The 25,684-nt window shown below is 37.5% G+C and overlaps 1 protein-coding gene across 1 annotated transcript in view; it reads right to left on the bottom strand.

Moving 5' to 3' along the window:
* Positions 1–25,684, bottom strand: part of Ntan1 (N-terminal amidohydrolase 1) — a 121,256-nt gene that overhangs the window by 90,123 nt on the left and 5,449 nt on the right. Inside the window, exon 2 of the mRNA XM_089731093.1 lies at positions 14,462–14,496. The gene's annotated coding sequence lies outside the window, so the exon portion shown is untranslated. The remainder of the gene's footprint in view (positions 1–14,461; positions 14,497–25,684) is intronic.

Raw genomic sequence — 25,684 nt, 5'->3', positions numbered from 1 at the left:
AGAAAACCGTGTTGCAGTTATTGCGTTGCATCATTGCGGTTACGCGGCAATCCAAATTTTTAACATACTGAAAATTTTGAATATAACCAAAAGATTCGTTTATCGTACCATCAAACGATACAATGAAGACTCTAGTGTAGATGACAGGTCAAGAAGTGGTCGCCCTCGGTCTGTTAGGACTCCAGCAGTGATAAATACTGTGAAGTCGCGAATTCAAAGAAATCCCAAACGTAAGCAGAAACTGTTGGCCCTTCAGATGGGGTTAAGCAGAACCACGGTGAAAAGGGTGTTAAATGAAGACTTAGGGCTTCGGGCATATCGAAGAAAAACAGGACATCGTTTGAATGCTCATCTAATGGACCTGAGACTGAAGAGATGCCGCGCTTTGTTGAAGCGGTACGCGGGAAAAAAATATCGGGAAATTATTTTTTCGGATGAAAAAATTTTTACCGTAGAAGAGAGCTACAACAAACAAAATGATAAGGTGTACGCACATAGTAGTGAAGAAGCGAGCAACCGTATTCCGCGTGTGCAACGAGGTCATTTTACATCCTCACTCATGGTATGGTTGGGAGTTTCTTATTGGGGCTTCACAGAGGTACATTTTTGTGAGAAAGGTGTAAAAACGAATGCAGTTGTGTATCAAAATACAGTTCTGACGAACCTTGTGGAACCTGTTTCTCATACCATGTCCAATAACAGGCACTGGGTATTCCAACAAGATTCGGCGCTAGCTCATAGAGAGAAGAGCACACAAGACTGGCTGGCGGCGCGTGAAATCGACTTCATCCGGCACGAAGACTGGCCCACCTCCAGTCCAGATTTGAATCCGTTAGATTACAAGATATGGCAACACTTGGAGGAAAAGGCGTGCTCAAAGCCTCATCCCAATTTGGAGTCACTCAAGACATCCTTGATTAAGGCAGCCGCCGATATTGACATGGACCTCGTTCGTGCTGCGATAGACGACTGGCCGCGCAGATTGAAGGCCTGTATTCAAAATCACGGGTCATTTTGAATAAACTTTAGTGTCATAAGAATCTATGTTTTTAAGTTCATTTTGGTATATGAATGGTTACATAATGAATAAACCTGTTTCAATTATTTTACATTAAACATGTGACAGAATTTATGACCTGACTAGGTATAACACTAACACGGTGGAGCATTAGTTAGCGCCTTCTGAAAACTGGTCCAAGGGTCCGATTCCCGCATCCAGCAAACATTTGTGTAATAAACAGATTTGTTTACTCTTCACCTGGATGCTAAATATCTATTAGTATGTAAATCAGTCTCTGGTTTTTTTTTTAATTGCTTTGATGGGTGGACGTGCTCACAGCCCACCTGGTATTAAGTGGTCACTGGAGCCATCTACAACGTAAATGCGCCACCCACCTTGAGATATAAGTTCTAAGGTCTCATTATAGTTACAACGGCTATCCCACCCTTCAAACCGAAACGCATAGCTGCTTCACGAATCAGAAATAGGTAGGGTGGTGGTACCTACCCGTGCGGACTCACGCGAGGTCCTGCAAACAGTAATTACGCAAATTATAATTCTGGCTTTTTACGTATAACGTAACTGGTTTATCGTAAAAATTTAATCACATTCCTATTGCTTGCAGCACAGCTTTTATATTGTTTACTTATATTATTGTTTACACTTTTATAAATAGTTTTATTTTAATCAAATCCCATAACCATTTACGTTTTTATCGTAATTGTTTGCAAGATACTTTCAAAGTTTGTTATCACATCCTACTATATACCAAGTATTATGTTTACATGTTAAAAGATAAATATAAAAGCAAAATGTCGTTACAGAACGGAATAGACTCTTCGGAGCGTTTTATTGCAGCGATATCTTGAAGTTAGTTATCGTTTTGAAGACCACGAGCAATGTAAATTCAATACGGAGCTATTTTACAAGAAGACAGACGTGAAATCAAATTTCAAGTTTTATATTTTTACACCATAACCTTGATTACCGTTCTTTATTCAGACAACATAACCAAATAGTACCTATAGTATAGTTATTTTGTCGCTGCAGTTTGGGTCATAAAACACAGCTGGGCTAGGGCGGTGAACTTGTTGCGCGGGCGCAACGCCATTATCGATAGAAACAAATGAGTCGTCGGCAGTCATGGTATTTGTCGAAGAGAAAATTGTTTTTGTGCATTCGTTCTCTGAATTTCTTTAGTGACACAATGGCTACTCCTTTGTTTATAACTTGTCGTTATAACCGAGGTCGTTATTAATGAAACCCACTGTGACTTGTTGTATTCTAAACTTTTGTACTTATACGTTGCTTTATCAATTTTTTCTTTCATTTATATCATTAACCCACAAAATGACAAAACTAAATACACTATCGATAACGCTTATCGACAACAATAATGCGCATCACTATGCCCGTCCATAAGGCTCGTGAGTGGAAGAGAGAGCGAAATATTCGCTTCACCGCTTTGACTTTTTATGACCCAAACTGCAGCGACCAAAAAAAAAAAAAAATTGTGCAATTCACACGTGGTAGAAGTGAAACCTTCCAAAATTAAAATACAATTATCCTAAACGTCTTAAGTATATGTAAAATTTTGTCATTAGTAAATAATTGTAAGGTAGCGCCCTCTGTGAATTGATATTTTAATTTCACGTATAATCCTAAATTAAAATTCACTACAAGAGCTTTCATGCACACGTTAGTATTAAAAAATCTCACAGATGGCGCTGTATTAAATAGTATGTATATTTCTGTCTCATTCTTTGCTGGCTTCATCCTACACATTTTTGTATTTGTGTCTCTTACCTGTCGTTTTTTCCGTTGCATCCGGTTTGAAATCACAACGATTCTAAAGAAGTTTTCACTTCAATAACTCTAATATATGTAGTTGTAATTGCACTAGAAACATTTCTGAAACATTTGTTTCTTGCATCAAGATTCGCGTCTGTGAGGGCCTTTTTTCCGCTCATAAGTGTAACGATCATAACAACTTCTTTTTATTACTTGCCGCCTGTGAGAATCAACGCATTACTTATCAGGCTACAGAGACGTCGAAGATTTAAGCCTATCCTTTCTCAATTCCAATCCCACTAACAATATAACTATCAACGTGAAAATACATTTAATATTATGAAAGACGCGAACAAAACGCTTAGGGCATCCAATTTCACGGGCACTAAATAAAATTAGTATCTAGACTCGGCTAGAGGAGCGCTTTAGAATAATACGCGCCAAACGAGATATGAACATACATGTGTCATGTGCATGTGCGGCGTGTTAATAAACATTGTATATCGATTTCAACGCGGCATTAAAACGAAGTATTGAACCTTATAAACTCGATAAAGATATTTCAATGATAAACAAAACTTTTTAAATGTTTTCAAAAATAGCTGAACATTTTTTTTTGTTACTTGAGAAATTTCATTCAAACCTTTTGTAATTTTTTTTATTGCTTAGGTGGATGGAAGAGCTCACAGCCCACCTGGTGTTAAGTGGTTACTGGAGCCCACAGACATCTACAAGGTCACCTGGTGGTAGGACCTCTTGTGAGTCCGCACGGGTAGGTACCACCGCCCTGCCTATTTCTGCCGTGAAGCAGTAATGCGTTTCGGTTTGAAGGGCGGGGCAGCCGTTGTAACTATACTTGAGACCTTAGAAGTTATATCTCAAGGTCGGTGGCGCAATTACGTTGTAGATGTCTATGGGCTCTAGTAACCACTTAACACAAGGTGGGCTGTGAGCTCGTTCAACCATCTCGCAATAAGCAAAAGCGTGTGGCACTCGGGAACTGCCGCGGTAAAGATATTGCATAGCATTTTTTATCAACTTATGCAATTATAATTAGACAATGATAATTTAATATTAAAAAAATAATAAAACAAGACCACGCTATATTAAACATTAATAAAAGCAAAACATTAACTGTCCCCTTCACATTCATAAGCTAGACCGCGCGAGAGAGAGATGGGCAGACTTTTCATGATGCGCGTGCAGTGTGACGTCACGCCACGTGCTTATTCACAAACGCTACACAAGCGCAACGTGTGAATGTGTTGAACGCGAGCTGCATGGTAGGCGGAGTGAGGGGTGTTAGGTTTTTTTCGTTACGGAATTTCATGATTCGGTCGTCGCGCTCAAGGACCGCGGTAAAAGCTATGCAAAAGCTTAAAATAAAATAAAATAAACTCCTCAAGGTCACCAGGATAGCTAGAGAAAAATGGTTTTAACGAGTTTCCGTAATTTACGATCAATTAATTGTGCTCATAATATAATACCTATTATAGATAAATGAGAAAGTTTAAAACGATTCAAAACATTTTAAAGTCGTCGCGTGAAAGAGAAAGCACATTATTACTGTGGATTGAACTGCCGCCGGCGCAACGTCGCGACGTGTTGAAGCAACGGGCAATCATCAAAGAATGGCACGGTTAGAATTCAGCTAACAACGCAATTACAATTCAATTAACTCGGTACCTACCTCTGGGAAGTCTGAGAACTCGTTGTGGCTGTTATTATTGAATATACACGGTTACGGGTCTACATTTTCTTAGCACTATATTTAGTTATGTTTCAAAAGCGCATTTTACTAAACGGTTTTAATCTCCTACTAATTGTGGAATCCTTTTGATAATTTTTGGAGCATGTAATCCGAATGATTGAACAAAAATAGGGTGCATACTATCGAATGGAGCTCGTATAATGAACTTGAAAGGTGGATAGGGTAATAAACTCATAGAGTTTAAAGTTAATACTTTGTTTATTCGTTATTTAAGAATTGATTCTTAGGCGACAACATTCAAATGTGTTTATTAAAAAAATATCAAAAATCGAAACGCACGTTTGCATGATAACAGATATATACAGTTTAGTGGTACCTTTTTTATTTTCCACTAGCTGACCCGGCAGACTTCGTAGTGCCTTAATCGATAAATAAAAGACCTAAACTTTTGTATAAAATAAACTTAAAACAAACAAAAGGACGGGAACACATCAAAAGAAAAACAAAATTGTTATTTTAATTTTATTCCGAGTATTTTCATATTTATCTACCTTTTAAACATTCTCTGGACTTCCACAAATAATTCAAGACCAAAATAAGCCAAATCGGTCCAGCCGTTCTCGAGTTTTAGCGAGACTAACGAACAGCAATTATTTTTTATATACATATATAGATCTATTCACTGGTAGCCTAAGAGGCTATTCAAGGTACGCCCAGACGGGTAGGCGAGCTCACGGGCTCAACCTGAGAGAATTCGCTAACGCTACACTACTTCACTATTACTGGTAGTAGAACGTCTTGTGAGTCCGCACGAGACGGTACCACCACCCTGCCTATTTCTGCCGTGAAGCAGTAATGCGTTACGTTGCAGATTAACGTCGTCTATCGCCGAATAACCGAAACGAATTTCAAAGGATCTAGTAACATCTAGAAACACAACAAAGTTAAACCTAAGCTAATGCGACCGTACCAGTTTATTGATAAACAATTCTAAAGAAACAAAACAAGAGGAACACACTAATCGCGGAGACGACCGTAACGGAACACGAGCTAGTCTTCTCCACCTTCGCAGCTTCGGAGATAAGATATACCAAGTTCGCGCAACTATTCAGGGTCGTTACGAGACGTCGGCGCGAGATGATCGATAATAATGGTAATTTCGCTTTGAACACGTGTAGCCATCGGTCGTTGAATGCGGTCGAGATCTAACCCTATTAGAAGAACAGGGACTCGACAGATCCTGTTCGATTTCAACAATGTATTTAAAATTTATTTGCCTTAGTCTTACTAAATATCCGGTGGATATATGTGACTGTTTAGAATTTCAAGATTCTTTCAACAGAAGCAGTTTTAAAGATATCCTAAATAGCACAGACTAGATTACTGATAATTATATACTTACATATATCCAAAACAAATCACGTATAGTGGACGTTGAAAATCGTTTCACAAATTAAAATATATATTTCTGCAACCATTGATTGTTTGGTTATTCAATTATAAATCTAAGTTCATTTTATGTTAAATCTGAAACTAAAAAAATTGCGATTTTTCCTTAGAAAACCATAATCTAATTATAGAATAATTGAAAGAAAAATTGAGACATTATCGTTGAAGTCAGCAAAGCGTGTCGCATAGGAGACGATGTGAAAGGGTTTTTAACAGCACAAGCCATATGTTCGAAGGGACATCCAACGTCGTAGAGTTTAATGGCAACACAATATCACAATACGAGCATAGATTTATGCCGGGCGCGTCGCGTTCCCGCACGCGGAAATCCCATAGTTATTTACCGGTTGCGAGTTAAGTGCGGCAGATTTATCGGTGCGCCCGCGCCGCGTACAGCGACGATCTCGTTTCCCTGCGCGTCCTGGCCGCGTCCACACAACCGCACCGTGATAAATACCGACCCGCTCTATGATAACACTATATCACCGGTTAAGGGAAATATAAGCCCGACTCAGCATAATTGCGGAGGGGACCGTGCGAATAAATGCGGTTAAGTGCTATTTCAATCCCATCACTGCATCTCTAGTTTAGACGCCATGGATTCAATACCGTTTTATAGGCTACATATTACACGTTTTAAACTTAAAAATAATGATAAACAGAAACAAACAAATGACACCATTGTAGTAAACAGCGTTGTGTTATTACGTGCCCGTGTGAAATTACAGTCGGGTCATTTGTCAAGAGCGGAGGAGGCGCTAGACTTTGTGCTCAGTGGTTATTAATTTCGTTAGCCCGTGCTTAATCAAAGGCAGACAGCGGCGGGTGTGAACCGCACGATGAACCTCTGTTATTAGTATCAATATTTACCAATATAAATAAAAGTTTTTGGAACGAAGTTCCTTATGGGACGATGCGGAGGGGTACCCTAACCGGGAAAAAACATCCGTAACGTAAGATTTTTTGTTTGTTTGATTCTGTTCATAACTGGTACAACGAAGTGCATTTATCCAAAGATATTTGCATCTTATATAGGCTAATATGTTAGCAGAAGCCAATTCAGCAACTCATAATCTCACCTCATAGATCATGACAGAGGCGTCGAGACAGCTCGCCGAGGCTCAATTGTCGAGATTGGCATAATGACACACGCCGCGGGCCACCAACTAACTTATGACCATATTACAGTGACACCCTTGACGCATGTCCAATTATTACACACAATATGTTCGGCCGTGTAAAATATGAACAAGGCGCCCGGCGTCCATTAATATGAGTGTATCGTATTTACGGCGTTAGTCGCTTCGTAGGGACGATATTATGTTGCTTTTAAATAAATCTTAGACACTCTAGTCGGGAAACAAATGGGCCCGCTACGAGAGAAACATTGCAAAAACTTTATAAAATATCGTTATACTCTTGAAATTGAACACTAAGCAATTGCGCGCTGACATTTTCCATGTAAAAAACCAAGCGAGCAACTACAAACATTCTTCGGTTCTGCGTAATGTTATTGATGTGTGGTAGAATATTAAGAGCTTTCGATAAATCAGCACAGAGATTGGCTATCTGGAGTAACCATCGCTAGCTTTCATTATACCGTTGGAAGGGTTCGCAGAAAACAATCATCGGACCCACATCCTTGGGATTTCCCAATCAGCTGAAACAAATGATGCACATTTATCTGTAGGAACCCAGGCAAGATATCCAAATGAAACGCCTCGGGTTCTAAGACGAAGAAAGAAAATTTGAATATTGCAAACCGTTTATACAGACATGTAAACATAGTGTAGGAATTTATATCGAGAGGACAAATTGATTGAGGCTATTTGATTTAAGCGACATTTATCTTTGTAATTAAAGTTGCGATTTATTTGGTACTACAGTCGACTCTCGTTAATTCCAACCTGCGATAATTAGAACCTCTCTATAATTCAAAGTTATCACGAGTTGCCTACAAAATCTCTTTAATATTTCGAACTAAATCAATACATTTTATGCACTTGGTAATTCAAACGAAAAAATCATTGCTATATAATAAAACGACGCGTTAATTCGAACTCATCGGCGTCCAACACTCGACAATTCAAAGTAGCAGAGAGAAAGAGGCCGAATGATTGTAATGTAAGTACATTTTGCGACAAGTTCAAACTTGTATCAACATACACGAGCCTTTGTTTTTGTTATGAACCAAAGTGATGAAAAAGCATTTCAGACACTTTTTCTCTAAAAAAGTTATTGAGCAGTCTGAGCAGCAGCAATGTGTTTTGAAGCAAACCAGTATAACAGAGTTCTTTCGAAACATTAATTAATTTACATTATGAATAGGTTTATGTATGTATACAAATGTAGGTACATGTATGTATGTACACTCTAAACTTTTTTCATTGTTATAGAATAGCAGTTAATAAATAATTATTGATCAATACTTAGTAATTCGAAGTTTTATTTATTTTCTCTCACAAATTTCGAACCATTTGATATTTCAAACATTCGATAATTCGTTTTTTTTTTTTTTTTCCTACCTATGCTGATAGCCTTGAGAGGCTATTTCAGCGTACCCTAGCTTGTGTAGGTGAGCTCGCGGGGCTCAAACCGGAGAATTGCTAACACCGCCCTAGCAAGAGCAGTGCTTCGCAGAATCTACCACCGGATCGGAAGCGCGACCCACTGAGAAGATCCGGCGAGAAACTCAGTGGGCTGTGTCTGTGGGTTAATTCGCTCGTCGAGCCCTTCGTCGCAAGCGACGGGTTCGGCGAGGACGGTGACCGGTGCTTGTATTGCCTAAAAGCACCGTTAATGGATCAGGAGGATCCGTGATGACGTGCTTTGGGCGACGTCGACGGTTTACCAAACGGTCTACAGGATCGGGTATGTAGTTTCCGGCGGCCACGACAAGAGGGTTCTCATGTCGTGCCGTCTTCTCAAAGTGGCGCAGCGATGCCGACTGTAGATACTTACTGACGGGGTCGAGCTCCAGGCCATCGTGGAGGTCCACGTTCCTCTGGAACCATGGTGCTCCGACGGCTATCCTGCAGAATCGGGATTGCCGCTGATAATTCGTAATATTTTAAGAGTCCCTCAAGTTTCGAATTAACGAGAGTCGACTGTAGCATCAACAGTTCGATGTTTTTAATTTGATGATGAATTAAGTTTATCCATAAAAAAAATTGTTATTACATTTTTTCTAAATTTTAAGCTATAGATCCTAGATAGATAGCTAGATAGGCTCTGCTGTAAAGTTTGGTCCTGTAAAATCAAATGGCCTTTCACCCTTCGATATGTTCATTGCACGTGGACATGAACATTTTAACTAATGCGCAATTTATTGAATCCACAATTACTGAAGTCAACAGACTCCATACAAACAGAAGATTCGTTTAGACATTTGAATCATCCGTTATACTCTTTTTTTTATTGCTTAGATGGGTGGACGAGCTCACAGCCCACCTGGTTGTTAAGTGGTTATTGGAGCCCATCGACATCTACAACATAAATGCGCCACCCACCTTGAGATATAAGTTCTAAGGCAGAAATAGGCAGGGTGGTGGTACCTACCCGTGCGGACTCACAAGAGGTCTTATCACCAGTAATTACGCAAATTATGATTTTCCCGGTTTTGATTTTTATTACACAATGTTATTCCTTCACCGTAGAAGTCAATCGTGACGATTTGTTAAGTACGTATTTCATTAGAAAAATTGTTACCCGCCTGCGGGATTCGAACACCGTTGCATTGCTAGATACGAAAGCACCGAACGTCTTATCCTTTAGGCCATGACGACTTCTTCTTTCGCTTCGTTTGAGATTACGACCACGTATCTGAACGTTGGTCGTTTTCACTTTGAGATGTCCATGGGCTCCAGTAATCATTTAACACAAGACGAGCCGTGATCCCGTAAATCTATCGCATGTAATAAGAAAACATTTTCAACAAAACTGTTCCCACTATATACGTAAATAAGTGACAGAAACAGAGTTCGTCCTCTTGTTAATTACCAGAAACTTCCATTGTCCAGTTAACAAATTGGTTAAATCTCGTTTTCGATGCGGGCACGTTGACAAAATATAGTTGGCCAACGGACACTGGCACTGTAATCCAAAGACTCGGAACGTTCATTAATGAACATTACTTAAACCGATTAGCCGGTCTGACCGCCCGGTCATTACCGGGTCTAATTAGTAAGCGACAACAAAAAAACGTGCCGTAATATTTTATCCTAATGATACCTACATTCAGATTATTTTTAAATGAAATTATTGACATTATTATTACGCCGCCAAGAGTAAAGTCATCTATCGCCGAATAGCCGAAACGAATTTCAAAGGATCTAGTAAAATCTAGAGCGCTCAAGAAGTACAACGCCATCTGTTGTCAGATAGGGGAAACACACATCGAAATTACTCGACTTGTGAGGTATGTTGTCGATAATTCTAGGAATGTCGTATCGACTATAAAAGCGTTACAGCATTGGTACGCAGTCAGTTACAAGTAATCGGAACTACTCGAAGCGAAACAGCGAACAGATCACCTGAAGCGAAGCGGAAAAAGTGAATTAAGAATTTATGGTGTTCTGTGAGTGTTCTAAATGTTGAATACAGTTTTAAGTTGTACTTTGGTGGAACTTTTTATTTATCCCGAACCCCGTAATATTATTTTTAATCGCATTACAATTCACACTTTTGTGATTATTTAAACCGACAGATTTCTATTCTTATTCAAAGCGTTATAGCTTACTGTAAATACCTAAATATCTTGTTGGAGATTTCTCCACTTTCTGAAAGAATTTAGTCGGGTCAAATATTTGTAAAAACAGTTTTAAAAAGGAGAGTGATTTTTGTTATAATCCTCTGAACATCTCGACTTCTAAGCAATAAAAAAATTGACATTATTTATTCAAAGAAAACTAGTATTTAAAGTTATAACACATACAAAAACCACTGAATTGGATATATTTAACGTCTATCAATTCGTTTTAATTAAAAAAAGTACTGGTTTTTGTTTCTATTTTTCGTTCCTAAGAATCGAATCTCTGGATACGTAGTAGGAGTCACCCACAGACACTGCCCACTGGGTTTCTCGCCGGATCTTCTCAGTGGGTCGCGTTTCCGATCCGGTGGTAGATTCTACGAAGCACTGCTCTTGCTAGGGCCAGTGTTAGCAACACTCCGGTTTGAGCCCCGTGAGCTCACCTACACGTTAGGGTGAAGCTGAAATAGCCTCTTAAGGCTATCAATATAGGTAGGATAAAAAAGGAGTCTTCTTCAGTTTTCGTACATACGCATAATTAAAATTCGAGTGTGTGATTCGAAATAGATGAATGATAAAAGAAGCATTATAATTTTCTTAAAGATTATTTAACGGTAAAGTCAATTTTAAATGTGTCTTCTGAAATCTATTAGGTTTGGAAGATCACAATTTTTTTACTTCCCAGTCTGGTTGACTACAGAAAGCTTAAAAAAATTATAAACGCTATATCTTTCATGTTGTACCATCTGTTGTAAGAAACATTTCATTTGTTACACTTAGAAAGTTTACAAATCCCTTTAGATATTCAGGGCCTTCGACCGAAACTCAATCAATGTGGTTGAAATATTTAATATTCTCGTATAAATAATTATCCATTCAAGAGCTTGGGAGAAGATTTTGATAACTAAGTTTCCCAGCCTCTGCGTAAATAATCTAGTTCGAATCCCTCTGATAACTCAGTCACGTTAAGGACTTTACGTTAAAGTCTTGAAACTTTTTATTTTATTTAATGGAACCAAAATCGTACTTTACTATCTGTAATTAGAATATTTTTGTGCGATATTGCAATTTTCAGGTTTTTTAATTGCATAGATCCGTGAAAGAGCTCACACTATTATAATATGTGCCGTCGCACACACACATAATATCGAGTTTACAATAGTGTAGTCTAAAGTTGGCCCACCCTTCTTCTGGGATGGTGTTATCTACATTTTTGAGCTAATAATACGCCCTACTACCAATAATTACGCGAATTATATTTTACGCGGGTCCGATCCATAATAAACGATGTTATTTCCTTCATCTTTGATGTCTTTCGTGAACACGTGTTTGATAAGTATTTCCTTAGATCAGTCCTATCTACCTACCAGGTTTGAACACTCTCATTGTCAAACAGCTTGACACGCGTGAACCGAACATCTTGTAAAAAGTCGGAAAAACATTGTGCTTTTTTCTCCAAATTTAGTAATGGATTAAAATTTGAATTTGTAGAAAGATTTTTTCGTTGAGACAGTTATTTGACATTATTAGAAGACATTGATCTGTGAAGGAAATAATATAAAACCATTTACTTATAATTTATACATCATACAATGGCTTCGCTAATTTCGTAAATCATTAAACATTGCGTACGGTTTTATGAAAATAAATCGCTTGCTCACTTATACAGTTTACCTTTAACAAGTACAGCCATTTTAGCCTTGTAGAAACCTCACCTATTAACTTTATTTACTAACTATAATCCGAAGTCCCTAAAAAAAGATCAGACTTTTGCAATAACAGGTCCGAACTATAATTATCACTCGTTATTATACATTACTAGTGGTCGCCCCCCTTTTATTTATAATCACAGATTTCGCTAAGTATCTACAGTCGGCATCGCTGCGCCACTTTGAGAAGCCGGCACGACATGAGAACCCTCTTGTCGTGGCCGCTGGAAACTACATACCCGACCCTGTAGACCGAATGGTAAACCGTCGACGTCGCCCAAAGCACGTCATTACGGAACCTCCTGATCCATTAACGGTGCTTTTAGGCACCACACCGGTCACCGTCTTCGTCGAACCCGTCGCTTATGACGAAGGGCTCGACGAGCGAATCAGACAATATTAACCTATTCTCAATTAGACCACATGCTTTAAACGTTAACAAAAGTTTGACAATAAACAAAATAGTATGTATATATGCGCGCGCGCGTGTGTGTGTGTGTGTGCGTGTGTTTCAAATATATGGCAGTGTGTGTAACGTTTTTTTATTGATTAATGTATCATATTGTTTATGCATAATTAGAAAATAGCATTCTACACTCTTTCTCTATATTCTTTATGAGTGTGGGAAATTTCATACTACTCCGTCCGCGCAATTTTCGTAAAAGTTCTTGCTTCACGTATATAACATTATGATGTTTCTAAATCTTCGAAGTACATTGCAAAATAAGCAAAACGTATCAGTTTAATCGTAAATGCAGATAGCCGTTTCGATAGAGAGGGTGTGTCCGAAGGGCGGAGACCAGCCGCGTACACCAGAAACGGGAAAAACAGAAATAAACAAAAACACGATATTAATACTCGGAATATGCGAAGGATATGTTTTTGCTGTTATTATTATTCCTTTAGTGTACATCCCTGATGTACGTATGTCGGCCTGGCGATAATTACGTTGCCAAAGATAAAATTAAAAGTACTGAATAATTTATGAAATTAGTATGTCGAGATTTCGAGTTAATGCAATCACTTATTAATGCATCTTCACTGGTGGTAGGACCTCTTGTGAGTCCGCACGGATAGGTACCACCACCTTGCCTATTTCTGCCGTGAAGCAGTAATGCGTTTCGGTTTGAAGGGTGGGACAGCCGTTGTAACTATACTGAGACCTTAGAACTTAAATCTCAAGGTGGATGGCGCATTTACATTGTAGATGTCTATGGGCTCCAGTGACCACTTAACACCAGGTGGGCTGTGAGCTCGTCCACCCATCTAAGCAATAAATAAATAAAAAATAAACTTGCCAGTCGCCTAAGCAGACTTTTACCCTAAAACTTTAGATCCTATCTAAATTACTGGTGTCGAATGAAACGTCATCTTGTTGGTTTGAAGCTGTTCTTTCGGTTTAGGGTATAGGGCCATGATGGGTTATGTCTCAAGGTGGGTAGCGGTATTTTTGTTTCCAATGTCTATGGTCCCCCGGTGACCACTTAACACAAGGTGATACGTGAACTTGGCCACCCTACTAAGCCATAAAAAAAATTCAGAACTTCATAATAACTGTCGTCTATGATTTTAAAATGGTCGTGTACGAAAGTTAAATACTTGTATTAACCGTTTTTTTCTTAAATGCGTTATCCACAGTTTTCTTTGTCAAACAAAATATATCTTACTAATAGCAATAGCTTAACGGGCGGACAATGAAAGCAAACATGGACATGTTCGCTTCGAAATTGAGTCCCGGCGAACAGCAAAAAATAGGTCGTCAATACTAGCGGATCGCATTATGCGGGCGTGCATCACGATCTGCGCAACCGCATAGGAAGGAATGTCTCGGCCGTACATACTGTTACGATTGTGAGAATTGTATTAAAGGCTGTATGATTTCTAAAGATCAAATCTTTAAAGGACATTGGCGGTGTAAATTTTTTGTATATTTTTTTAAGTCATAGTCTGCCTCACTTTCGCATTACTCGATCCTGCATGACCAAAGAGGTGCGTGATGGTAACGAAATCTACCAAAAAAACAAAAAATGGAGTAATCTACATCTACATACCTATACTGCATCACGTGGACTTCGAGCTTTAAAATCTGCAACAAGCATGAAAAAAACAACATAAACATTCAATTGGATTAAATTAAAGCATAAAACTATACCAGGTACAGGTATTCGCTTTTTTTCTTCGTATTTCTGTGCCTAAGTAGAAAAAAAAAACAAATAACACAGGCCGAATCGATTATGGCGCCCGTCGTAGTTATACCAAGAAGCAATTTCCAAACTAATAACTATGCAAATATAGTCGAACAAGCCATTAAAACTATTACCACAGTTACAGGTTAGGTTAGTAGACAAATTTTACAACGCTATAACGAAACTTATGAGCCAATAAATATCGATGACAAATAAAATTAATCGATATTACGATATCGATTTAGTACCACTGCTTTACCATCATAAAATTAAAGCTTAAAACTAAAATTATAGAAAGTCTCTCACATAAAACTGCGACTTTTTGCTTTTACGAAGCTACTTAAAAAAAGCTTATTTACAAAGCTTCTTAAGATACAAAAAGAGTTTAAAATGTATTATTGCTAATAGAAGGTATTTTGATAAAAAAATCTGTTCCATCTTTCTAACTGAAATGGATTATTGCTTTAAAGCACTAACAGATTGGACGGCGTACAAATTTGGGCTCACAATACGCCTTGCTACCAGTTTTACTAACATTTTATAAACTACATGATACGCTCTTGATATTCGGGTTAAAACTATCCTGGAAGTGCCAGAAACAACCTTACATTTTGCACATTGATAACAAGAGTGAAACTATTCAATAAAAGCGTTTAAAGTTTTATTAAAGGGTAATTAATGACTAGTTCGGCTCTAGAAGGCATAAGAAAAATACTCGTAAAAATTGAAATTGTGTATTAGAATTATGACAACATATTGTGTTTTTGCAAAAACATAGTCTATTTCACACGCTAAAGCCTTGTTCGAACTAGGCGAGTATTTTAGTCGAGTACCGAGTAATTTAGTAGCTAAATGTGTCTGCGCACCAAAAATTTTGTCGAGAAGGTTAGTAAATAAGTTTAGTCAAGTCAATCCATTTTGTTCTATTTTTTCGGGCGATTAGCGAGTAGTTTAGCCACTAAATTACTCGGTACTCGACTAAAATACTGGCCTAGTCCGAACAAGGCTTAAGAGATGGCATCACTTTCAATAGCATATTTTCCGTTTAAGTAGTTACGACAAAAATTGTCAATGTGCGAAATATTCAACTCAATTAAACTAAACACGTGCTATCAGAAGACATGAATAAATAAACAAAGCCACCGTTTTTTTATATATTACATTAATTATACTGATAATAAAGAAAGAGCACAGCTATAAATTGCTTGTATTACATTTTACTTCGTGTCTGTAATGTATTTATAAACACTGATATACATAGTTATAATTAAAATAACTTTTACTGTTTTTATTGTCATTTCATACTTTACAGTTTTCGTGGCCAAGAACGGAAATCATATAAGAACATTAAACCGTAAAAATAGCTTTAATTATACCTACAAAACTGACGAAGCCCGAAGACAATACTGCGAATATATTTATCATACATCTTATACATCTGTTATATTCTTGTAAAGCCATATATTCATATTTTCCTTTAATGAATGAACCAAAAATAATAAAATACTTAAATCTTAATATAATTGCTATGTAACGCTTTAATTAATTATATATAATTTTCTTAAATTTAAAATAAAAAACATTAAAATACTAAATTTATGACAGTGCAATCGAAGCATAAATAAGTATTGTCTAATAAAGCTGTAAAGTATATATAAATATACACACTTCGTTGCCTGAGTCTTTTATTAGCAGTACATACTAACAGACTAAGGGCTTCGCAATTAAACACGGTGATAAAAGTAATAAATAAGCTATGTTTGAAACTGAATTCAAAAATAGACAAATGAATTCAAATATAGTAGGCAGCGGCTTGGCTCTGCCCCTGGCATTGCTGAAGTCCATGGACGACGGTAACCACTCACCATCAGGTGGGCCGTAAGCTCGTGTGCCTACAAGGGCAATAAAAAAAAATTTAGAAACATGCTATTTTTAGCTATCATAGATTACTTCACAACGAAATACGTTCTATTATTTTACGCTGTGTCCGCAATTGTAAAAGTTTGTTGAAATTATATTTTTTTTAATATCCGCGAGATTTTATTTTCGTTAAATCTCAGATAGTTACAACGGAACGTAATCTGCTCTAGACGACCCAATAATTAAATATATGAATGATAATTTCTATGTTTACATTTACCTTGAAAACGATATTGAAATATAGCGTAAAAACAAAACAGTTATATTTATTTATAATCTAATCCAAGTTGTCACATATTGATAGATCATATCGAAACAGTAAACAAAATCAGAAGCGTACCAAAGATGGGCAGTTTATTGAAGTGCCGTAGGGCACGAATAATATTTCTGTTTATTTATTTTATACGAAAGGCTACCGTGCTCCTCGCTCTCACGACTCAATCTAATAAATAGCATTGGTATTGCTGGAAAAGATATTCAGTAATAAGATATCCAGTGGCGGGATATACGGTTCTGGTGTTGGCGAACGATAATGGGAAATTATTGACTCCGCATTTCAAATAAAGTACCGAACGAATCACATAGAGATATCCCAAGCTCAACACAATTCATTTGGCGGTAAATAAGAATTAGCGAGACGCTATTCAATGGCTCGTTAAAGACGGACCTGTTCCGATGCGGAGATCCAAATGTTTGTTGTTACAAATTCCGCTTAAATCACTGTAGGACACGACTAGAAAGTGTTGCCGATGTAACGACAGACTGTCACGCCACCTGAGAACCAGACAATGTGGACAACACAACGAATGGAGTATTAATTTAGGTAAACCCAGAGGCACGGTCACGCATACCTATACCGTTTTCGTACCTCGGGCTGTAACATTACAATTTTACGTATGAGTCAATGATAGCTCTCATTTAGTCCAGTAGTAATGTTTGTAGCACACAAACATTGAAACAGTATGTTTTTTATGAAGTCTAGACAAAACGAAAAACGTAATCAAATTGCAAATCTAATTTTATCATTGCTTCGAAATTGTTTCGAATGCGAATTCCCCACATTTCACGGTCACACCTGCTTCTCATAAATACCGTTAGGAGTCAATTTAAAAACGGGCCTCGCCTTTTATCATCGGCGCAATATCTAAACATATTACCCTAGTACATTATTACTGTATCATAAACGCGTCTCATCTCCGCCTGTTTTATGATCAGAGCGGGACTCACGATGGTAATTTCATAGGACATTTATCGGTGAAAGCTGGGAACGATTTGTAGGGCTCAAGGCGATAAGTGGCCGATTTTATGCCAATAAAAATGGCGTAATGTCACTTTTATACAATTTTCTGGTCAGAGCTCTTGACATCGATGCTGGAAATTCTTTGCATCTTTGTAACAGTTCATTTGCTGTCTAATAAATTATGCTTTAAATGTATGTATTAAAACATACTTTTATGATTAAATTTAATGTTTATACTGTCATTTAAAAAAAATAAGGTAAGATGATTCATTATATACTTTTAATAAGCTTTGGCGTATGTAAAAACGTGGTAGGTAAGTAATATAAGTTGGTGATTTGTTCATAGGAGTTTCTCATATTACTACAATGCATACGGTACAAGATATAAAAATATTGTAGTTCCATATATTCAAAGGAAACTTTTTTTTTTTTTTTTTTTCAAATAAAACCGGAATCAAAATTATCGTAAATTTCATTGTCCGATTGGTATAGATTCCACTTGATTGTACTATATTCTTGTAGTTAACGTTTACGATAATCAAACAAATACGGATAGCTATCCGATTACACAATTTTATTATCAAAGTTACGAATTACTTTTGACTACCTGCTCCGTAATAATTTACATATTCCACATTATTTTCTTCCTCCGCGCTTGTTGTTTTTATTTCACTGTCAAAGGAAGGATACAGAATCGATTTACATAATTAACATTTACATTTAAAACTCTGTATTTAAATGAGAGTCCATTGTAATGAAGGTGTAATATGTATTTCTGTCGAATTCCATCAACGAAACTTCGTAAAAAAATCATTCCAAACGAACATTTAAAACTGCCCTACATTAATTACATTGTATTTTGAAAACGGAAACTCAAAACTGTTTTCATACGGACAATCAAATTGGACATTACCATATAGCTTAATTTAAATACTGGCGGTAGTACCTCTTGTGAGTCTGCGCAGGTAGGTACCACCACCTTAGCTATTTCGGCCGTGAAGCAGTAATGCGTTTCGGTTTGAAGGGCGGGGCAGCCGTTGTAACTATACTTGAGACTTTAGAACTTATATCTCAAAGTGGGTGGCGCATTTACGTTGTAGATGTCCATGGGCTCCATTAACCACTTAACATCAGGTGGGCTGTGAGCTCGTCCACCCATAGAAGCAATAGAAAAAAAAAAAAAAACGTTTGTACAAACAAAGATTAAATAGTGGAATTCGAACACTGCCACAAAGCAGACGGTACAACAACATGAGTATACGTTCAAATTCGCTTGAAGCAAGTCGATGCTCACTAGCCGTACCATAATTACGTACTATCATCAATGCGGTACTGGTTTATTGAAAGGCTGCTTGAGAGGCGGGGGATATTAAGATGATGGCCGGCTTGTAATTTGATGAATTAAGGAACACACCCGCGGACTCAACGCAACGTAATGACGGTCGCCTAAAAATTTAAACAAAAATAAAAACCGACTTTTCTATGGGCGTTTGGGCCCCTAAAAAAAGTTGTCCTGTCATGATGGTTTTAACTTAATTTGATAGACAAAGAAATATCGTTTCATATTCAGAAAACGATTTTTATATTCTCACCCATTTTTAAGAGAAATCTGTTTTTTTCTGCAGCTAAAATTAAGTTGTTAATTGTTTTCTTCGAAATCAATAATCGCTCTCATAATTATTTACAGTATTAAATAAGTTAATTGTGGTTAATGTTGCTAGAAATAAGCCCTTACGTACATTTTATTATTATTATATCCTCATAATAATAATAAAATGAAATGAAAATCCGGAAGCCGACAACGATATTGTTGTTGTTTTTTTTAAATTCTCCAATAAGCAGGCAAAGAGCGTAGCCTATACAGCCTAGTCTGTCGAAGTTATATATTTTTTATGTTAATAAAAAGCCGGTGTATCTCTTTTTATTGCTTTTTGGGAGTTTTGACGTCAACTCGACGAATACCACATTGACTGAGCATGAGTTTACGCAGACCTTTTATACACAATATTACAAATACAAATAATACAAATTACACAATAAACTATTAAAAAAACATTAAAATAAAAATTCAAGTGACGCTTCACTCGGGTTGCTGCCAAAACTCTCTGATCATATATAATAAGAATAGAGTAATGGTAGGCCATTGATATTTTTACTAATGGAATCATTAATATCTAATCATTAATAAAGGCGTTTTAGTAACACATAATTACATACACGAATGTTGAAGATGTTCACTTTTTATATTGTTGTAAAAATGCACAGCTACGAATATGCCATGGTTTCTTTGAAGTTCAAGCCTGAGCTGTATTGAAATTAATGCCCATCCATTCTCACTTTCAAACCGCAGCGCAACTTCGATGCCGACAGGACGACAATGCCGATCGGTGTACTAGTAAAAACACTATACCGGCAATTCGAAATCTATGATTTACAGTTGAGAGTATCCGTCGGCTTGTACCGTCGTTTCCTACAATGGATTATTTATTTGAAAGTCGGATGACAGTTAAACATGATAGGCTTCGCATAGGCGTGTCGACCAAACCCACGTTTGGCTGGTGCCTTGTACTGCCCGTGAGAACCAATAACGTTCCTTGCTTCGCATGTTCCACTCATTATCGACTTTTGTTCGCTCCGTAGACACATGTCGAACATATTAAGCGAATGTAAATATTGTTCATTCAGTGTCTATTTTTCAACCTTGTCGTTTGTAATGACAATCCTTGTAGCAACATGTTTGACGAATTAGACGAATATTCATTGTTAAGAAAAGGAATGCATAAAGCAAAATAGATATGAAGTACAGATAACTCTCATCATATAACACGGTATATACGATGCTTTTTTTTCCTACTTATACTGATAGCCTTGAGGGGGCTATATCAGCGTTGTTACCCTAGCGTGTAGATGAGCTCTCGGGGCTCAAACCGGAAGTGTTGCTAACACTGGCCCTAGCAAGAGCAGTGCTTCGCAGAATCTATCCGACTAACTAATCTTCGTGTCTCAAAATGTGGTCACATTCACCTTGAGATGGCTGGGCTCCGATCACTAGCAAATGGGGTCGCATATTCATTCACACACACACACGTACAAAAAAATAAAAAGCACATATAAAATTATATTGACTAGTCAGTTACAGTAACGTAAATACTTACACCCATTTAAAATTATAACTAATTTCTCCTTCATAACTCATTAGCGGGAGTCGAATACAGATTATAATTCAACTGTCTACCACAACCTTTCGTCGATTTACGTAGGACTTTAGTTCATAGATTATGATAGGATAGTTAAATAATTTGCGAATATAAATTCCACGGTTCGCTTGGAAGATGGGCAAATCGAAATAAGTCTAGACGGTCAAGAACACACGCACCTTCTGATTGTTAAAATATTTTTATGATATCGTCTGACCTCAAATCTAACTATAACATTTAAATATGATCAATTGGGTTACGATATTGGACAATAACGTGAACGCATGCCGCCATTTTAATTTGCCATTTCTTCTCTATACTGTAGCCCTTTTTTGGCATTCTCTTAATTAATTAATTAATTTGACATTTAATAACCATGTAAAATAAACTCCAAGTTGAAATAAAGCTTTTTTTATTTTGCCAAATCGTTTATTGAGCACCCCGGTGGGTTTTACTTACAAACGTCCTGACATTTTGAAGCAAAGCAGTAACTAAATTATAATATTCCAATTTATTTAAGAATCGAAATTCGTGTCAAGACGACATACATGTTGTAGTTTCTATTGGTAGCCGCTGAGATCAGACAGACTGGTCTGTGGTAAGCTGCGCGCATATGCCTTGCCTGTATACGTCGTATAATTAAAATCCTTAATAAAACCTAAATACAATGTCCATGTAAGGACCTTTATATTACATGATAATTAATTAGTATTTATAAAATTACTTATATACTGGTGGTAGGACCTCTTGTGAGTCCGCGCGGGTAGGTACCACCGCCCTGCCTATTTCTGCTGTGAAGCAGCAATGCGTTCCTGTTTGAAGGGTGGGGCAGCCGTTGTAACTATACTGAGATCTTAGAACTTATAACTCAAGGTGCAATATATATCAAAATATGCAATAAAACGTAAATTGAATTTGCAAATAAACCCCAATGCTATTAGGTTTCTAAAGCAATACAAAAGGCACAAATCCTTACGCAATAATACACCTTTACACAAATGCCATGCAAATTAGATTATCCCGAGCGATCTAAACATTATAATCAAGAATCGATGGCCTTTACTACGTTAACAGATTACGAAGCTTTCTAAGCAATGGGAAGAAAATTATAATCCCTTGTATAGTTCCAAAATTGGCAGAAACCATTCCCTTTAAAGCCATTAAGAACCACTTAATAACCTTTGTCTAACCTTTCATCGGTACTCCGTAAATGGATTATTTATATTGCAACGGCGCTGGCTAGCTGCGAGATGAATTGATTTGATTTAAAAGGATTTTAATATGGAAAATTACTTTTACTATAAATTAAATAGTTTAATTGTGGAGACGTTGAAGAAGAAAAAGAAAAAAGTTTTCGCCATCTTTACCTATACAAATGAATAAAATTTGAGTGTCTGTTTGTAATAATAAAATAACCACTTTTTACTAAATGCGTGCAAGTATGTATACCACAGTACATATAACTTTTTTTTATTTGTCTGTCTGTCTGTTTGTCTGTCAGTCTGTTTGTTCCGGCTAATCTCTGGAACGGCTGGACCGATTTTGACGAGACTTTCACTGATAGGTAGCTGATGATATAAGGAGTAGCTTAGGCTACTTTTTTTAGACTAGCTTCGGCCCGCGTCGTCACCCGCGGTACGACAATAACCGCGGGTATCATCGCGGGACTCAGCTATGTTTCCGAAGCGAAGCGAGGGCGGTTCGCTAATAAATCATACATTCCTGCTGAAACTCTTTGCCGAATTCGACAAGTACGGTTACCGGTGTCCCTAAGTCTGCTCCTAGTTTTAGAGCTTAAGGCGTCTACTACAAGAGTTATTGGATCTGATGGATCCGTAAGGCCACTATTTGATATTTGAATGAAAATCAAACACGAAAAAAATATAAGCTGCGTAATATACGGTAATAGGGCGCGTCTTGTGAGCCCGCACGGATAAATACTATCAACCGTATGTGTCTCCGGCGAAGCAGTAATGCGTTTAAGTTTGAAAGTTGGGACGTGAGTGATGGTATTTACGTTGTTGATGTCTATGGGCTCCGGTAACGACAGCAGATGTGCTGCGAGCTCATTCTCGCGTCGAAGCGATAAAAAAATGTCTAATCATCACTCGGCGAAGACAGCATATTTGCCGCCAATCACTTTAGCAGACAAGCATAGAGTCGCAATTGCTTGGAATAATGGATGTCTGAACGTTTAAGAAGTAATATTCATATGTTTTTTTTCTAACTGAACGTGGGTAGCTTAAGGGGCTATTCCAACTACACACAAACGAGTAGGTGAGCTTACGGCCGCAACCTGATAGAATTTGGTAAGACTAGTCCTAGCAAGTCATATGCTGAACCTACCACCGAATCGAAATCGCTAAAAACTCTGGAGAGACTCAGTGGGTTATGTCTATGGGCTATATTGAGTCGTATTATTAAGCTTTTGCATAGCTTTTATCGCGGGCTTTGAGCGCGGCGACCGTATCAAGAAATTCCGTAACGAAAATAAAACCGAACACCCACACTCCGCCTACCATGTAGCGTTCAACACATTCATACGTTGCGCTTGTGTAGTATTTGTGAATAAGCGCGCGGCGTGACGTCGCACTGCTTGCGCATCATGAAAAGTCTGCCCATCTCTCTCTCGCGCGGTCTAGCTTATGAGTGTGAAGGGGACAGTTAATGTTTTGCTTTTGTAAATGTTTATAAATATAGCGTGGCCTTATTATTGTTTTAATATTAAATTATTGTTGTCTAATTATAATTGCATAAGTTGATAAAAAATGCTATGCAATAGCTTTACCGCGGCAGTCCCCGAGTGCCATTAATTTTTTTTTATCTCTACGACACGCGAAACCAAAAAAAACACACATTATTAACTTTATAACTTCAACATTTAAAAAAATAAACCTGCCTCCGATGTAAAGTTAATTACACGAAACATAAAGAGGTCGACAGGACATGAACTATAATTTTAGTTATTAAACCCTTAGAGTATCACATAATTCAGAGTTCATAATGTGAATGGCCCATTAAGCTTACCTTACCTGTCTCATTATATCGAGGCATTGTGCCGTTTAGGTTTAGCGCAGACCGGCCTCAATGCATACCTAAACGATGGGATGCACAGATACCTTAATTGACGAGAACTTGAGTTCCCGAAACCTTAGAACCTGCATAATAATGGTGCATAATCCCTTATCGAGAGTCTTAGTTAAGGCGGTGGGTGTGAGACGTGATTTTCAATGTTATATAACCTTAGATGTCGGCAAAACAAATTACATTCAATCTAAGAATTCTAGCGTATTGTATCTTAAAAAATGTAGTGTGAGCTTAGTTATTGCATACATTAAACGTATTTTTTATGTTAAATAAATAAAACGCTACTCCTTTTTTCCAAAAATGTCATTGAAATCTGTAGTAAAAAAACAATCAATGCAAAACCATGAAATATCTTGATGTCTCTGTGACTCGCTCACATTTCGAATGGTGATTTAGTTAGGTCGTTTTTTTTAGTAACTACCCTCTTCCACCGAATTGAAAAGTTTTTTTACTCAATCGTTTTTCTGAATAGATTCGTAATTTTCTTTCAAATTTAAATAGTCGTAGAAAGATTTTGAAAGTTTTTTAAATCAATCGTATCTTACGACAGATGACCAAGATTTGTGTATTCCAGATCTCTACTATAACCAATATGTTTATTCAATTGAATGAATTATTATTTCACCGATAACACGTTATGTAGTATTCGTGCAATTTTAATAATATATATAATTGATTTCAGAATTGAAAACTACAACGTCGCCTTAAGCCAGAGTAGAGGCTGCAGTTAATAGCGTCTAGCTCACAATACGTTAATTAAATCGTCTAGTATCGGGCAAAGACGCAGGCGTGCATCTGGCTAACGGGCGCACACGACGCGACATACCAAACCTTGTACAGGACACGGTGAATTGTCAATTCATACGACTCGTAACAATCCGAACGTAATTTAAAGCATTATATTATTTATATTACTATTCTCTCTCTCTTCAATCGGTCTCTTATTGCTGAGGTTCGTGACTCCGTTTGATTCCGTCAACTAGCTATCTCCATCGATCCCGTTCTGTAGCTTGGTGGAGTGCGTCGCTGACAGGTATTTCCCGGTCACCGTCCTCGTCGAGCCCGTCGCTCGCTGACGAGCCCGTCGCTCGTAAAACGCTGACTTAGAACTCATACCTCGAGGTGGGCATTTACGTTATTGGTATCTATGGACAGCGGTGAGTACTTAACACAAGGCGAGACGTGAGTTCATGAATGCATGACCGTGCTCTGGAGACTGAGTATTATAACAACTAAGAAATTCTTAGTACCAAAGGGCGCAATATGTTGAACAAAGTATGCACAACAATAAGTATGAGCTTCAGTAACTTGTCATGTCGATCAAGACAAGGGGCCTGGTAGACTGACACAAAACTCCAGTGATGCAAGGATGATGATGTGGATATAAATGTTGAATTCAGTAATTTTGCTAATTTATAAATTTTTCAGGTGTGGTTTTATCACACAATTCTTTAGGATTGTTCGATCATGGACGCCAGCATCACCAGAGGCACAGCGAAATCGTTGCCTATCTTTGAGGACTCTGCGCAACTCATTTGAAGCAGCACATGTCATAGCGCTCGGGAGACGAGGCAGAAAGATTGATTTTAGAACCGGAAGATACGTGGAAAAAAATATCTCTGGCAACGCATCGTTATAACTAAT

This window comes from Bombyx mandarina, chromosome 11 (genome assembly GCF_030267445.1).
Source record: "Bombyx mandarina strain Sakado chromosome 11, ASM3026744v2".
Lineage (NCBI taxonomy): Eukaryota > Metazoa > Arthropoda > Insecta > Lepidoptera > Bombycidae > Bombyx > Bombyx mandarina.
The sequence above is the reverse complement of the archived record's forward strand: the minus strand, read 5'-3'. Positions and strand labels throughout refer to the sequence as shown.